Here is a 17371-nt window from a genome sequence, read left to right on the forward strand (position 1 = left end):
GTAACCCAGCCTTGCCCCAGCCCCTGTCTGGGGGATGGGCTCAGTGGAAACGGGTTTTCTGAGTCTCTTTTTTTCCCTGGGGGTTTTCTGCACTTCTTCAGGGGATCAGAGCAAAAATGGCAGCAGCCAAGCCTCTGGTGCAGAGCAGAAAAATCTCAGTCTGCCCTCTCTAATAAACTCTCAAGGGCAAATAGTCTCCACTTCTGCTTGTGCCACTGAAAACTGTACCCCCCCACAGAGCACACCCACAGCTACTCTCTCAGAAGTGTTTTCAGGCCCCCATTGTATCTCTGTCCTTTGTGCTTTCAAACCACCAGCAACCGTGGGCTAGCACTGGCACAGGGTTTGGCCGGAGGTGGGGGGGGGGGGGTGTGTTGTTGTTTGTAGGCTACTGAGTCTTTTCTGGTTCTGCCCTGGAGCCCCTTCCCAGCCACTATTGTTCTGCAAGTTTTTGCCCTTTCACAGGCACTGTTTCCAGATTTTTTTCAGAATGTTTAAGGAAAGAGCAGCTATCAACCCACCCAGTTAGGTTCTAGGTTCATGGGTTTCTGGGGATCCTATTTGTGAATGCCTTCTGGCTCTTGCTGGCCACTTCCTGGCCCCAGTGCTCAGGGTCTCCACCATTTCAGAAATCCCCTTTTGCTCTGTGGCCCCTGTATCCTAAGACCACAGTGTTCTACCTAGATATCTGCCTTTTCATTTCCAAAACCTCCCAGGGTGGGGGGAGGTCTCTTACTAGAACAGATTTCCAAGGACTCCAATTTTGCCCTCAGGTGTTATATCACTTTCCAGGCACCAGCTTATGGTGGCTCCCTCCCCCTTCTGTTTATCTTCCATTATCACGCACAGATTCATGACTCTGCCCTTCCTACCTTGCCAAAAGCAAGTGCTTTTCTGCTTATAGAAATCCAGATATATATTCTAACGTCTCAGGTTAATTTCATGGATGTTCAAAATGGTTTGTAGATAGCCAGCTAAATTCAGGGACCAGTTTAAATAAGGTCCCCTTCTCCTCTGCCATCTTGCCTTCCTCCCTCAAATGAGTCTTTAAAAGGACTGGATTCTTCCTAAGGAAAAAATTTAAAGTGTGATAGGGTTCAATGTGAAGGGTTTCTCTATTGTTGGCTTTGGAAATGGAGGTCAGAATGGCTAAAATGCTTGTGGGCATGAGGACCATTCCAGCTGGCAAGGAAATGGGGACCTCAGTCTTATAACTGTAGGAAACAGAATTCTGCCAACACCTCTGTATGAACTTGAAGGAGCAGCCCACCTCAAGTTGAGAACACAACTTTGTGAAATCCTGAACAGAGAATCCATCTACACCATGCCTGAATTTCTTTTTCCTTTTTTTTTTTTTAAAGTAATATCTACATGAACTTGGGACTCAAACTTATGACCCTGGGATCAAGAGTCACACACTCGACCAGCTAAGACAGTCTGAAGCCCACTATGCCTGGGTTTATGTCTAAAAAACAGCAAACAAATAAATTGATGTTCTTTTGAGCCATGAAGTTTGTAGTAATTAGCTATGCAGTAATAGAAAATGAATACCCAGGCTCACTGTGCAACAAATAGACACATAGCACTTCTTCCCCTGACATAAATTTATGAACTACTGTGCACACTAGTTGCATGAATGAAAACCTTTTCTGATTTTTGGTATATTCCCCGTTGTGATTTTTATGGAATGAATTAAGTTCTGATAGAATAGTATTTCATTCTTTCACTCAACAACAACTAATTTAGTGTCTACTATGTTTCAGGAATGGTTTTCTATCCTGTGGATACAGATTTCACTGAAATAGCCCAAAGCCTGTGCTCATGTGCCTTATATTCTAGAAGTTTCCCAGGAGTGAGACAGAGTCACTGAAGCATTTTCAGTGAAGACCTGACCTGAGCTGACTCACATCAGCAGGATCGCTGACCCCTGTTGGGAGAAGGGCCCTGGCAGCAGACAATGGGGAGGCGGTGACATAGACCTGGGCGAGTGAGTGTGGGGCCGGGAAGAAAGGGCTCTGCAGTGTTTTAGAAAGGGGACCCCGGGCACGGACGTGGGATCCCCGGGAAAGGCGCCTCTCCACCGCCCCCGCCCCAGACCCCCAGCCGCCCCCGCCGGGCTCCAGGCCTGTGCTCCCCGGTCCCTCCCCACCTCCGCCCTGCTCTCCCCAACCATCCTGCCCGCCTCCACCTGGGCCCCGAACCGTGCAGGGAGGACAGTTGGGCAGTGTCTCCGCCCCTCCGCGCCCGCAGGCTCCCACTCCCTGAGGTATTTCTACACCGCGGTGTCCCGGTCCAGGCCGCAGGGAGCCCCACTCCGTCGCCCCGCTTCCCCTCCCTCCCTTCCCCTTCACCCCCACCACTGCTCTGCTCTCACCTGCCCTCTCTCCCGCATCTGCTCTCTGGTTCTAGCAGGGGGTACCTGGGCCCTCTCCATTCCTGTCTGTGCTTCGTGTCCCATGGAGCTGCAGCTGAATTTGTTTTCTTCCGTGGCTGCCAGGAGGGGTTGATGGGTTACTGAAAAAAAGGATTCCTAAAGTGTGAGAGAGGAAATCAACAGAAGCACTGAGAACCTTCCAGGATTTTCATGTTTGCTGGGCTTCCTCTGGGGAAGAGGAAGAGGAGAGGCTGTGAGGAACCTGCATGGAGGGGACTGTGCCCAGCCTGTGCTCACTGCATCCTGGGCTTTGACATGGTCACGCCTCTGCTGGGTCATCATCGCTGCTCCCTGATCCCTGTCCTTTCGGTGGAACCTTGTCCCACCGGGCCCTGGGGTCACTGGGACTCAGATCTCTCCTGTTTCCAGGACCTTATGCAAGAAGAGCTTCCTGTGAGGGGGACAGCCTAGACATGAACTGGGTCAGGACTCAGCCTCCAAGCTTTGCTTGTCTTTTTCTCCTTCTCCTCCTCCCCCCTTCCCCCTTCTCTTCCCCTCCCCTCCCCTCCCCCTTCTCCTCCCTCTTCCTCCTCCTCCTCCTCTTCTTCTTCTTCCTCCTCTTCTTCTTCTCCTCCTCCTCCTTCTTTTCTTTTTTCTTTGGAGACTTAGGCCAGTTCTTCTTCTCCTGTACGAGTTCTGGTCTCATGTTCCTCTGGTGTCCCCAGTCTGGGACAGCTGCAAATGTCATTTGGCTTCTCATTGTCCCCACAAGACCCAGTGAGCCCCTGCACACAGAAGTCTCTGTGAAAGTGAACGGTGAGTTTTCAGAGCCATCTATCACTTCTCCTTCTAGGACTGTTCTGGATTATTCTTTCCACCACCCCCCCCCCATCTCTTTAGAAAGCAGATCCTGGAGTTAGGGACAGGATCTGAGAGTTTCTCATTCTTACTAAATTTTGCTTAGTTTCTTTCTTCTCTGCTCACCTGTCTCCTCCCCCCCAACTCCTGCTCTTGGCTTTAGTGATACTTGTTCTGGTTCTACTCTTAATTGATAGAATGATAAAGCAGTGTCTAATTTGAATCCACATTTGTCTGGAATACATGACCCATAAGCCTAGGAAGGATGGTGTGGGAAGGAGTATGTGGGGACATGGAGGAGACCACCACTGGTGAGAAAAGTGGCAGCTGCCACTAGATAGTCTGAGGCTCATCTAGAAGAGAGAGGTGCTCTTTGTGGATCATTTCTCCAAGTGATAATTGAGCATCAGACACAGGAACACTATTGTAGCATCTAGGACACCTCACTGAAGTGAAAACAGACAAAATGGGCCTGCCTGGTGGGGCATATGTGCTGGTAGTGAGGGGCACTGTGTGGGGACAGGGAAGATGGCTACTTTACTGGGGTGGTGTGAGCTTCACTGAGAAGGTGACCTTTGAGAGACTTGAAGGACATGAAGGAATTGTGCAAGAGGAGGTCTGGGGTAAGTTCTTTCCAGGCAGAGAACACCCAGTGCACATGCACTAGGGCAGGAGTCTGTCCTGTGTTGAAGGCAGGCTGAGGAAGTCACTGCAGCTGGAGCAGAGAGCAGGTGACATGAGATCAGAGGTCAGTCTCATCATGGGGGTCTGAGGATATGAGAAGGGTTTTGAGTTTTCTCTGAGTGAGGTGTGGAGTTACGAGATGGTTTTGAACAGATGATCCACCTGTAGGACTTGCTTTAGAAGCACCTGTTTGCTGCTGTGCAGAATTGAGAGATGCAGGGAGAGCGACCAGTAGAGAAACTGTAGGAAACCAGTGCAGTGTCGGGGGCCTGGGTGGTTCAGTTTGCTAAGCATTTCCTTCAGCTCAGGTCATGATCTCGAGGTCCTGGGGTCTAGCCCTAGATCTGGCTCCCTGCTCAGAAGGGAGCCTGCTTCTCCTTCTCTCTCTGCCCCTTCCCCACCCCTGCTCATGCTTTCTTGCTCTGTGCTCTCTCTTTCAAATAAATAAATAAATTCTTTAAAAAAGAAGAAGAAGAACAAGAACAAGAAGCACAAGAACAAGAACAAGAAGGAAAGCAACCAGGGCAGTGTCCCAGGAGGGGGGTGTGGGAAATGGGTATGAGGAGGCAAGACAATAGGAAGTGATTGGGTGCTAGAGATATTTAAAGTAAATTTAGTAAATCCTTTACAGGATTTACTAATGGATTCATTCTGGGTGGTGAGAAGGAGGAATCAGGGAGGGCATCCAGTATTTCAGACTGCAGGTAGAAATGTGCAGTGCCTTCCGTGGATATGGGGAAGGTTCTGGAAGCAGGACATTTGGGGAAACAGCAAGACAAGCATCCAATTTAGGAATATTAAATCTAAGATGTCTACCAAAAATGCAAGTGAGGGGGCTCATGGGTGGCTCAGTACACAGAGCATGTGAGTCTTGGTTTCAGCTCAGGTCATGATCTCACGGTCCTGATATCAAGCCTTGTGACAGACTACTCACTCAGCGTGGAGTGTGCTGGAGATTCTTTCCCTCTCCCTCTGTCCTTTCCCTGCTCATGCTCTCTCCTTAAATAAATAAACAAATAAATAAACTTTTTTTTTTTTTTAAAGAAAAGGGGGACACCTAGGTGGCTCAGTCAGTTAAGCCCCTGCTTTTTGCTCAAGTCATGATTCCAGAGTCCTGGAATTGAGTCCCACATCAGGCTCCTTGGTCAGCGGCAAGACTCCTTCTCCCTCTGCCTGCCTCTTCCCCTACTTGTGCACTCTCTCTCTCCAACAAAGAAATAACATCTTTAGAAAAAAGGAAAGAAATGCAAACATGGATACAGAGTGCAGGGTTAGAGACATATCAAAGTTGGAGAAATAGATTTGGGAGGTAATAACATGTGATGATTAGAGCCTTCAGCGGAAATGAGGTCACCAGGGGTCGAGGGCCATAGAAGAAAAAGGAGCAGGACCAACCCCTGGACTCCTCAGGGCTAAGCAGGCTGATCAGAGCTCACACCCAGAGCGCACTGCACAGTCTGGTTCTGCGTCTAGAAGGCACACAGACCAAGGAGGCCCAGCCTTCAGTATGCACAGGAATTTCCTGGACTATGAAGATCTAGACAGTCTGGGGTAGAGCACGAGATGCTGAGTTGATCAAGGTTGGTGCTGCTACTGCTGGTCTTCAGATCCCACACTGAGTAGCAAGCACAGGAAGCAGGATCCCCACATGGCCGTGCATCAGCCTTTCCTGTAGGGCTTATCATGTCAGTGATTCCTGGGCCCACGCCCAACATTCTAAGATGGTGGGTCTGAGGAGGGTCCTGAGTATTTGGTACCAAAGCCACAAGCAATCCTGTGACTCTACCAGATAGGGAAGCACTGAAGTCATTGATGAGAACCCTCACTGTGGGGAGGGGTCTTACACATTTATTGGGTTTTTTGTACGAAGAAAAATGCAAGGCATGTCGGAAGATACATATTTTCTGTGGGGCACAGCCAGGTAGCAGGTGGAGGAAGTGGTCATTAGCTCAACATAAATAAAACGTCTGCTTTCTAAAAGAATAGGTCTCAAATGGTCCTAATAACACACACACACACTCACCCCAACAACTGTGACAGGATGCAGGTCTTAGCTAATGCTTATAGTGGTAACCAGTTTGCAGCATATAAATATATCAAATCAAAAGGTTGTAACCTTAAATTTATAAAATGTTATGTCAGTTATTTCTCAATAAAAGTGGTAAACAATTCTGAATCCCTGCTCTCTAAAAGTATTCTTTCATGGATTTCTCACTCCTTGTTTTCAACAACAGGGTATAAGTTGTTTTAATTGAAACTATAAATACTTATATGGAAATATATATGTGTATGTGCATAGTCAAGGAGAATTATATATATATAATATAATAAATAAAATGTAAATTACATGTAATAAAATAAATGTTATATATAATAAAATAAAATATATTTTAGGATTAAAGGAATATGAAATATAAGTTATATTTATATATTATAAATAAATATATTTATGGGAGAATAAATGTATTATGTACATATATATAGTTAGTTAGTTAGGGAGAATATTTGGCCTCATTTCATTTCAGGGAAAGCCACAGGCCACAGGCCCAAGACTGCACAGGTAGGAACAGAATCCACCATCGCACCCCAGTTCAAGGCCCAAAAAGGAACCACTGCCCGTGGTACTGGGCACAGGTCCCACTGCTCACACCACTGCACCCTGAGGCCAGGACTGCTGTCACTGCTGCTCCTGGCAACGGGATGACACAACGGCCACTCACGCCACCTGTGCCAAATGCATATAGTCCTGTCCTAGCATCTGTGTCACACACACATCCTGAGTCAGAGTCTGGCATCTGGTCACCTGAATGGTGGAGCCCCAGGCCCTGGCCCCCTGCAGCAGTGTGTGATGTCCTAACTCTGATCTGGATTCCTGGGGAGTGATCACCAACATCCTCGGACTTGAACTCTTCTTTTGGCCTGGTCTCTGCATTCCTAGCCACAGGCCTGTGAGAGGCCACGCATTCAAGTGGTTCCCAAAGTCACCCCTGCTGTAGGCAGATACCACTATGGCTCCAGTGTTTCCATTCTCCGGTATTCATGCCCTTGTGTAATAAATACCCACTTTGGGAACAGAAGCAGGACATAATGACTTGCTGGTGACACACAGAATAAAGTCAAGTCATGCAGTGAGTATCTAGAATCACCAGGACACAAGATATGAGGGGCCTGGGGTCCACAGTCTCAAGGTGGGCCGTCCAAGCCAGCCTGGATAAGTGCAGATTTCTGGTGGAACCTCATGACAAAAGACCCTGCATTCCTTTTTTCTCTGACGGGTTTCTCAACCCCCATAAATCTCAACCCCCACAGCCACTGCCCTCAGAGAGGAGGAGGAGGAAGGATCACCAGCAGGGATTCTCATCCTGGCTGCAGTCAACAGGGGAATTCTGTAAAAAGTACAGGAAGGGAAGAGAAGAAACACAGGCCCCCAAATGTAACAGCTGATGAGTCCATGCACACCCCAGGGCAGCCCCGTGGCTACAAAGGTGAGAAGAGAGGGCAGGGAAAGCAGAAAAGAAGGAAGTTTCCTTCCTTTTTCCTTCCTTTTACAGTAACACCTACTACCTCATTCTGTGTCACCATAATGGCTGGAATGTAGCAACACAGACAAAAGTAGCCTCCTGGGAGGCTGGTGAATGAGGCTGTTTCTAATCTGAGGGACCATGTGCTCCCATGAAATTGTGAAGCACATCCTGCTTTCTCTTCACAAGATGAATGTCGAGTTCATGTCAAACCCCAGGAGGGAGCTGTAGGCAGGGTGGGAGGAAGTGCCATGAGCAGGGGTAAGGCTAGACTTGCCCTCACCTCTCACATTGGAGAGCAGGCCTCAGCAGGAAGTCAGTTGGAAGAAGAGGACTCAGGGGCAGCAGAATTGCAAGGTCATGAGTGCTCACCCCAGTGTCTCTCAGGCTCACTCAGGCTGTGCTTTCAGACTGTGAACAAACAGTAAGTGAACTCTGCCCACCCATGGCTGGTCTCCCCACTTCTGCATGCTGGACAGCCCACCTCACACCCACATGCAGACTCCACTGATTCCCTACAGCCCAGATGTGACCTGCCTCCCCTCCACCTCCAGCAAACACATTCCATCAGCCAACGTACAACCAGCTCTCCCGTTCCCTCAAACCCCATGGTCTCCCCTTCAGGGATGGTGAAAAATGCATACAACTGACAAGACTCAGTGCTGGAGAAGGAGAAGCTGTCAGAGACACAGAAGGTGGTGACCGTTAATGAGAGGGTAAACAGTGTCAGAGGCCAAACACAAAATGAAACAAAATAGTGGGTACTTGGGCTCAGCTCCTGACTGTTCTGTTAGAATCATGGCTCAGCCAATTGAGTCACTTAACCTCTGAGTGACCTTGATTTCCTTGCCTAAAATGGAGATGATAGCTTTCCCCCTCTCACAACATTATTATGAAACTTTAAACAATTCAATTCACGTACATCCTTAACACAGTGTCTGATGCTTTTCTCAAGCAGAACCCTGGGGAGGAAGAGAGTCCCACCAACGTAGCTCCTGTTCTCTTCCTCCTACCATGACACGTACTGTTATGCTCCCATAATGGGTCCGTGATTAAAGGAGTGAGACTGATACAAAGCGAAGGTCAAGCAAAGCTTTATTTCACACCAAGCATCAAGAATTTAACCAAACATTCGGGGCTGCACCTCTTACAAGAGAGGGCGACCCTTCTCTGTTTCACAGACTAGCTTTTAAGGGCAAAGGCCATGCGATTGGGCCTGGCCACGCACAGGTGACCAATGAGATTGTAACACACACAGGAAACTCCACAGTGATGCTAGGTGACCAATTGAGTTACAATTTACCCTAGTAGACATTTGAATCAGCCTATTACACCTTGATTGGGATTGGCGCCCAAAGGGCAGGGCCCATACTCCTTGGTAACCAGGGAGACAGTATGCATCCCCTGCCCCCCCCCCCCCACTGATCAATGTCTCCACCTGACCTGACCCACCTTTGTATCTGGGCTTTGTTACCTGAAGCTGGTTCCCGGGACTTGTCTCCAAGTAAAACCCCTGGGGGAAAGGGAGCAGGGACAGTTTCTAAATAGTTCCTTACATGTACCAGTTCACCCCCTCACTCATCACCTCCCCCCGCCCAGCCCCTCTCACTCACCTGCCACAAATGGAGAGCTGTTCTGTGCTATAACCCATGGGGTGGGGGTGGGGCAACCATGAACTGGCTAGGCTGTATGCAAGGGTGACAAATTCTCAGAGCAGCGCATATCAGCGCGCACACATACATACACACCTGATGAAGTTCTTGAACCTAGGTGAGGTTCAGAACCGACAGCTAAGAAAGAATGCTTAAGACGTCTTTGGTGCAAAAAGGTGGTTTATTAGAGCACAGGGACAGGACCCGTGGGCAGACGGAGATGCTGCCCCGGGGATGTGAGGAGTCGCTGATTATATACACAGGAGTTGGGTACGTGAGGACAAAGGGGTGTTTAGAAGGGCTATTGGGGTAAAGAAGACTGTCAGGATATTGAAGGCCTGGTTACTATCAAGCCAAGGCCGCTTTCCCTCTAATGAGGCAGTAACATAAAGACTATTGGGAGTCTCCTGGTGGAATGTTACATTCCTGCTATCAGGCGTCCTTGTTAGTGAGATTTAGGTTTAAAAGAAATTTAACTTTATTTACTTTTCCTTCTACCTCAGCCTCCTTCAGTTTTGTTTATGGAGGGGAGGGTGACATTAGGGCTTGAGGAACTGAGTTATGTGCCTCTGGAAATTGGGCTATTGATAAGGTAACTTCTTTGTTGTAAATCTCAAGGACATTTGTAAACCAAGGGAGACTCCTACCTTGCAGGATTGTGATCTCTGCAAAGTTAACTATTTGTTTTTCTTTTAGGGCAGTCAGGGGGTGCCTGAGGAATGTGACACATATTACTGAGGGGAGCAGGTGGAGAGGAGGTGCAAGCTGCCAGCTTTTGCTTTGTCCTCAGCCAGCCTCCTGCTCCCTCATCACACCCAGAGGCACACATATACAATAAACACCTATACACGATTGTATGCACTCACACACATATGTACAAATCTCCACACACAAATACCTATACACATTTCTAAAGGACTGTGAACTCCTCCAGACAGACATACAACCACATAACACACTCCCTTCATATTTGCCAATTCAATTGGGGTCTGAGTTTATCCCACTTCATCATTAAAAAAATGGAGGATTATGAAGGAGGAGGCCCTGAGAATTTCTGTTCTGCCAGAAAGAGACCCCCCCCTCCCTAGGAACTCTGGCACTCTCTGGATCTCCTGCATGCCTGCTTCTGGAACCTACCTACAGGAGCAGGAGATGTGACCTTAGATCGAGATCCTGGATTCCAGAGGCAACTGCATGCATTGCCCCAGGTGGCACTGAGGCTCTGGGGGTCCAGCTGGTCTCCAGCCTCTCACCTTCTCTTAGCCTAGTCTCCCACCAGCCAGCGGTCTCCCTCAGGCTTTGGTGCACAGCAGGAAGTCTTCATATCTCCTTCAGAATTAACAGGATCAGGAGCTTCAGGTGAACTCTTGGGGTGAGACAGGTATAGATCAAAATGAGGAAACTAGATCACCTCCTCCCCACCTGAGTTCTTATTGTTCTAGAGCACAACTCTAGCAACTATAGTTCCAACAATCTAAACTCCTGCTAAGGGGTGTCTGGGTGCCTCAGTCAGTCAAGCATCTGCCTTCGGCTTAGGTCATGGTCCCAGGCTCCTGAATGGCCCTGAATGGGAGAGGGGTTGGAGGGGGAGACTGCTTCTCCCTCTCCATCTGCCCCTCTCCCTTACTCCTGCTCTCTCTGTCTCTTTCATAGAAATAAATAAAATTTAAAATAATAATAATAATAAAATAAATTCCTGCTTAAAAACCCTGAAGACCAGAGTGTCAAAGAAATGTAACAAGCAAATGCACCCTTGAGGAGCATGGTGGGCTGGGCAAATGGATCCGAGGAGAAAAGGAAAAGTGAGGGGTGACCCTGTGCCCTGACTCTGCTAAGAGTCTCTAGAAGGCTCCTGGGTCCCTGATATTGGGCTCCACTGCTCATTTCACCTCCCTCATGACTCATGGTGATGGACTCAGTCAGCCCCTCATGCTGCACACAGCACATGTATCTCTCTTCATCTCCAGAAGGCAGCACAATGGCCACCCACTTCTGGATAGTTCCATCCCCTTCTGCCTTTTCTCCACAACCTCTTTGTCCCAGGTCTGGTGCTCCCCAGCCCACAGCCAGATCAGGGTCATCTCTGCAGGGTAGGAGCCCAGGATGCACAGCCCCTCAGGGTGACCCCACAGTCAGGGGATTGGGGGTGGGTCATGTGTGTTCTGGGAGGCTCTGTGGAAGAGCAAACAGGGAGCACTAAGGCAAGGCCTTCTAGAAAAGCATCGACTCCACAGACCAAGATGTGATACTTGCTGAGGCTCTGGCTGCCTGCCAGGGCGAGGCAGGGAGTGTTCCCTATCGGGGGCAAAAGGAGCCAGCACTAGCCAGGTCTGGGCCCAAGAGAAGGGGGTGGGAACTGCTTCTGACATTTTCCTCCAAGAGAAGAGCCTTTTCAGAGACTCTCCACTTGCTTATGAAGTCTCTAACTCTGTATCTCTAGCTCAGTATTGATAGGTCCTCACAGCTACTATGTCTCTGGTGGGAAAGAGACTGAAGAGGGAGAAACCTCCATGAGCCTCAGAGCTAATCCTGTGCTCTCCCAAGAGAATGTTCCCCAGCGTGGGCCTAAGAAGAGTGTGTGTCATGGCACTGCCCAGGGGACTCAGGATGGGCCGCTGTCCTCAGCGCATGGCCCCCCCATCCCACACTAGATGTCCTCCACCTCTGTGTGTGAGTAACTCTGGAGAGAGGGCAGCCCCAGGCTGGGCTGGGGAAAGCTGCAGGACTGGGCTGTGGGGAGTCCTTACCAGTGCGGCTCATGTTCTTGTCCCAAATTCCAAGTGTCTCTGCAGTGACAGGAAACGCAGTTTCTGAAGTCCATCTCGTCCCTCCATGAAGGGCCCACTGGCCTCCTATCTCTGCTGGAGTAGTGGCAATGATGAGACTACCATGGATGGTAGAGGCTCTATGTTGAAACTCAGTCTGTCATTGTCCTAGTCATCCTGTCACTGCCCTAGGGTCCTGTTGTCCTCCTGGAGCTCCCAGCCATGGTGACCTGCAGAGTGGGGGGCTTGCCCACCTCCATCCCAGGACCAGGCAGTGTCAGTCAGGGCAGAGCATGCCTCTGGAGCCCCTCAGCATTTGTCCCTGTGCCCCAGCCCCACCAGGTTCTCCATAGGGAACATGACCTGTCTAAGCTGTGCTATTGTGACACAGTAAGAAGGATGTACTTGGTCTTCCTTCTCCTGCATAGCTCTTAATACCTCTGTAATGGCCTGAGTAATGGGAGTCATAGAAGCACCTCTTCCTAGGTTTTGTTCCCAGATCCTAAAAAAGTTCTGGAAAGATCCTGGTCCCATCCTTACACACTGTATCAAACCTCACTGCATATCGTCTCTCTCCTCTGATTCTGTGAGCCCTGAGAAGGCAAGACTCTGTTGGGGCCTGAAACAGAACCATCTGGCAAACTGTGAAATTCACTCTTTTTTTTTTTAATTTTTTTTTTAATTTTTTATTTTTTATAAACATATATTTTTATCCCCAGGGGTACAGGTCTGAAATTCACTCTTTTGTACTGGAAAGTCTGAGCCCTAATTGTGCCTCTTACAGTTTTATGCCTGGATCCCACAGACAAGGTCCTTCACCAACTGTTTCATGTGTTAAACCCTCAAGACCTTAACTAGAAATTATTAACAACACCTATGTCCTGACCTCCCTGTGTCCAATGTCACCCACACCTTGCCCAGCCCGACTACTGACTGCTTGGAACCTCACCCCCCATCAATGCACACATCAGGGTCTACACAGAGTTCCAGCTCATTCATGAACCTCCCCCTTATCACTGGAGGTCTGGCCTATGAACCCAGGAAACTGTGTCTCTGCTTCTCGTGTGACATCTAAGGAGGCGTCTGTCTTCAGTAGCTCTCAGTCTGCCTCACATGTTCAGTCACGTGCTCTCAGAAGTGTGGGCGCCTCCCGCATCCTCACTGTAAGCTCTGTGAGGACAAACACTAGCTTATACCTTCTGCTTCCTCCCCTACAGAAACCTAAACCTAATCCATGACCTACTGATTCTGGTTAGTTAGCCACTTAATAACACAAATAACTGGCCCCCATTAGCAGACTGTCCTTCACTCTCATTGACAGCTTGTGTGCACCCGCCTGCTCCAGCCTGATATGGGGGAGGGGAGAACACCTGACAAGAGGGTCTCATGTCCCTGGGTTGAGGGGCGTGCATGGCTCCCTCTGCTTTCTCCCAGGCCCAGAGCTGCTGTTTTTTTGTTTGTTTGTTTGTTTGTTTAAGATTTTTTTTTTAAGATTGCTTTTTTTTTTTAAGATTGTATTTATTTGACAGAGATCACAAGTAGGCAGAAAGGCATGCGGTGGGGGGTGATGGGGGGAAGTAGGCTCCCCGCTGAGCAGAGAGCTGGACTCTGGCAGAGGCTTCATTTAAAAAAAAAAAAAAAAAAAGATTTTATTTATTTGACAGAGAGGCAGAGGCTTAACCCACTGAGCCACCCAGGCGTCCCTGTCATCTCTGCTTTTTGTCCAGACTGAGCCCTGGGGTTTGGCAGTAGTATCACTGCACATTTCTCAGGTTTGGGGGTTACTCTTCATCTGCCTCGTGAAGATCTTGGTCTCGTCGTCTGAAGAACTTGGCTCCTGCATGCACCACAGGACTCCAGACTCAGTCTTCCTCTCCTCAGGTCATGGCAGAGGAAGTTGGCCTGTCTGTGGAGCCCAAGGCAGGAAATGCAGGGCCTCCTGGAACAGCTCCGACCCCACTGAGGGGGAATACTGCAGAGAGCCCTGTCCTGAGGGAGGAAGGGTGGTGTGGTTTGGAGGAGGTTCCAGCTTTCACTGAGAACCTAGTGCACATGTGGGGAATGCGTATGTATCTGTGTGTGTGTGTGTGTGTGTGTGTGTGTGTGTGTGTGTACAAACGTGTGTTGTATGACAGGAGAGACAAGGCACACAACATAACACAGTGGGAGATAACGACACAACATCATTCCCTGTCTCCCGCCCGCTGTGACAGTCATATTCCAATCCCACACTCATGGTGCTCCCATAGAATACAGAGATTGTGTATGATTGCCTGCAGAGGAGACACTATTTGGTATTTTTACAATTTAAAAAAAAAAATCTTGGAGCGCCTGGGTGGCTCAGTGGGTTAAAGCCTCTGCCTTCAGCTCAGGTCATGGTCTCAGGGTTCTGGGATCGAGCCCCACATCAGGTTCTCTGCTCGGCTGGAAGCCTGCATCCCCTTCTCTCTCTGCCTGCCTCTCTGCCTACTTGTGATCTCTCTCTGTCAAAATAAATTTAAAAATAAAGCCCCTGCTACATTGTCAAAACTCACTGGTGTCTTGCTCTTGCCAGCTGTGTACAGAGGACATGCAGATCACGCCCCAAAGCTGTGTGAGAGCTGAACGTGTGAGCACATGCTGTCCGCGCTCGGGACGCAACGGAAATCATCGTCCATCGTCAAAAAGAACAGTTGAGGGACACCTGGGTGGCCCAGTTCCTTAAGCGTCTGCTTTTGGCTCAGGTCATGATCCCAGGGTCCAGGGATAGATCCCCACATCGCATCGCATCAGGCTCTGTGCTCAGCAGGGAGTATGCTTCTCCCTCTGCCTCTGCCTGCTGCTCCTCCTGCTTGGGTTCTCTCTCTGTCAAGTAAATAAAATCTTTTTTTTTTTTTTAATGAACTTTTGAAGAACATTATAAATGAGCTGCACACAGGAACGTCCTGGGAACAGTAGAACTTTCTATAATAGTACTGATGGGTGGTAACAGTGGCAAACATGGAAACAGTGTCATCGGAAGCTCGCTCTGTCCTCTGAGCCGTGAAGCCGAGCATCATATGTGGTGACCGAGGCTGTGACCAGACCAGGAGCCACGCGTGTCCCTACAGGCTCTGTCACTGCTTCTGCTGGTTGCCACCCTGTGTCTACCAGAATGAGACTCATGTGGGGAAAAGTTATCAGTCTGGCAATAAATCCTTACCCGTGTTGTTTCAAGTATGTCACAAAAATGTGTTCTAATCACTTGCTTGGAGGCTCAATTTAAGATGTGTAAAAATGAAGGATTTGGGGGTGCCTGGGTGGCTCAGTGGGTTAAAGCCTCTGCCTTCGGCTCAGGTCATGATCTCAGGGTCCTGGGATCGAGCCCCGCATCGGGCTCTCTGCTCAGTGGAGAGCTTGCTTCCTCCTCTCTCTCTGCCTGCCTCTCTGCCTACTTGTGATCTCTGTTAAATACATAAATAAAATCTTTTTTAAAAAATGAGGGTTTTGTTGATGTGAGGAGTTCACTACATCAGGTGTCGTCACTGGGGCTCTGAGAAGCTGGGAAACCGTTACATGGTGGGACAGAAGTTCCCGGCCTCAGACAAAGTTCTAGAGAGATTTCTGGATGTTCTCACTTGGTCCTGCAGAAGTCTCTATAGTCCGTGATTTCAGGATGATATAGTAAAGTGTTAACTCAAATAAGTCACTTTGAATATCTACACAGTGCATTTTCTATTCACAGGATTCTCTTGTTCACAGGTATTACTCATCCAGTAAATGATCATCTGAGACCATCGCCAGAAGGGAAGGGGTAAAGGCTGGGGACATGGGGAAGCAACAGTGGAGACACAGGCTTCCATTTCCAGAATGAATATGTGATGAGAATAAAAGGCACAGCACGAGGAAGACAGTGGATGATACTATCATAGGGCTGCATCGGGCAGATGGGAGCTACAGTTGTGAGGAATAGAGTGTGACGTGCCAACTTGTTACATCATTACTTTGTAAGCCTAAGACTAATGGAACATTATGTGTCAAGTATACCCAAAATTTAAATACTTTTTAAAATTATCGTATTACAATTTGAGCTGGTTTCTTTTCACATTTTACATTAAGTGAATATACATAGCAAATTCTAATCTTGTGTATGAAAACTGATAAATAAAATGTGTAATAATGACATTTAACTTCTCTGAGGACTTGGTGCAGATAATGTAAGAAAATTCTCACGTGTGGTACGTATTGTTTCCACAGTAAAAAGCAGTCAGATGGGAGTGGGGTGGGTGAGTCCTTCTTTGTCATTGTGGGTCCTGTCAGGTCAGTTGTGAGCCCAGATCCCAGGCCACCATGGAGAAACCTGAATACAGAATCCCAAGTGCCTGAACCCTCACTGATCTCACAAGATCACATCACGGGCTGTGACCTCTTTACCCAAATCCTCTCTCAAGTACGACTTCTGGTAATGGCAGGAGGAAGGGCTTGACTCAGTTCTTCCCCAGAAAACAATTATGAAAACTAGGGGGAAAAAATTAAAAAATAAATATTTGAGGAATGCCTGGGCGGCTCCATCAGCTAAATGTCAGACTCTTGACCTCAGTCCATGTCTTGATCTAGAGTCGTGAGTTCAAAGCCCACACTGGGGTCCTCCCTGGGCATGATACCTACTTAAAAACTAAGTAAATAAATAAAAAAATATTTGAAGTCACTGAAAAGTAAATGAAGTAAATGAGAAACATGAGAGAACTTTAATCTTGAATAACTACCACTAGGATGGGCATGAACTGCAAGTTTGTAGCCTTCCTCCCTGTGCATGTTCCCCCCTCCCCCAGCGTAATTGCAGCCCCCATGGCTGAAGGGAGCAGATGACAGCAGTCACAGTGCCAAAAAGCTAGATATTTAAAGGCTTAAATTGGAAAATGAGGCAGCAACAGAGGGTTGAAATGTGAAATCTGAACACAAGCTGAGTCAAAATCCCTGCATGATCACTACACTCTGCAGGGCTGGGAGACAATCAGGAGACACTGCTGAAAAAAACAAAAAACAAAAGAACCAGAGTGAGGTCTAGCTTTAAAGACACAATCGTCCTGGCCGAAAGGTACCTCACTCTGTTGGCAGAACACGCTACTCTTGTTCTGGGGTCATCAGTTCGAGCCTCATGATCGTGTAGAGCTTACTAAAAAAAATAAAATCATACTGGATTAACATATCAAAGGTCAGAATTGTCGCAGACAAGGTATTTGGAAGTTTAGGGGAAATCTCAGGAACAAGGCGAGCACAGAGAAGATGAGCACCAAAGTCTGAGTACAAACCACACAAGTCACCTGGATGGAGGGCAGGTCACTCAAGCAGCTGAGACGGGCACAGACAATAGCTGTCAGCTCTTCAGGGGGTCAAGTCATAGTGGAGTCCACGCAGGTGACACACTTCTAGGATACAAGCAAAATTCAAAAAAATAAAATAGATTCCAGATTTGCTAAAATACAAAGCTCAAGTCCACTTTTAAGGAACATACTCTCAAACATACAAAAAAAAAAAAAAAAAAAAAAAAAAAACAAA

The 17371-nt window shown here is 48.1% G+C and overlaps 1 long non-coding RNA gene and 1 pseudogene across 1 annotated transcript; both read left to right on the top strand.

The window, feature by feature from the left end:
- LOC116587519 overlaps positions 1 to 17371 on the top strand; it is a 592489-nt pseudogene that overhangs the window by 416721 nt on the left and 158397 nt on the right.
- Positions 7794 to 8481, top strand: LOC116587560. Its single transcript, XR_004284521.1, has 3 exons — positions 7794 to 7861; positions 8062 to 8160; positions 8393 to 8481. It is a non-coding gene; the product is annotated as an uncharacterized LOC116587560 (long non-coding RNA).

The sequence above is a fragment of the Mustela erminea genome, chromosome 4, assembly GCF_009829155.1.
Source record: "Mustela erminea isolate mMusErm1 chromosome 4, mMusErm1.Pri, whole genome shotgun sequence".
In the NCBI taxonomy this organism is placed as follows: domain Eukaryota; kingdom Metazoa; phylum Chordata; class Mammalia; order Carnivora; family Mustelidae; genus Mustela; species Mustela erminea.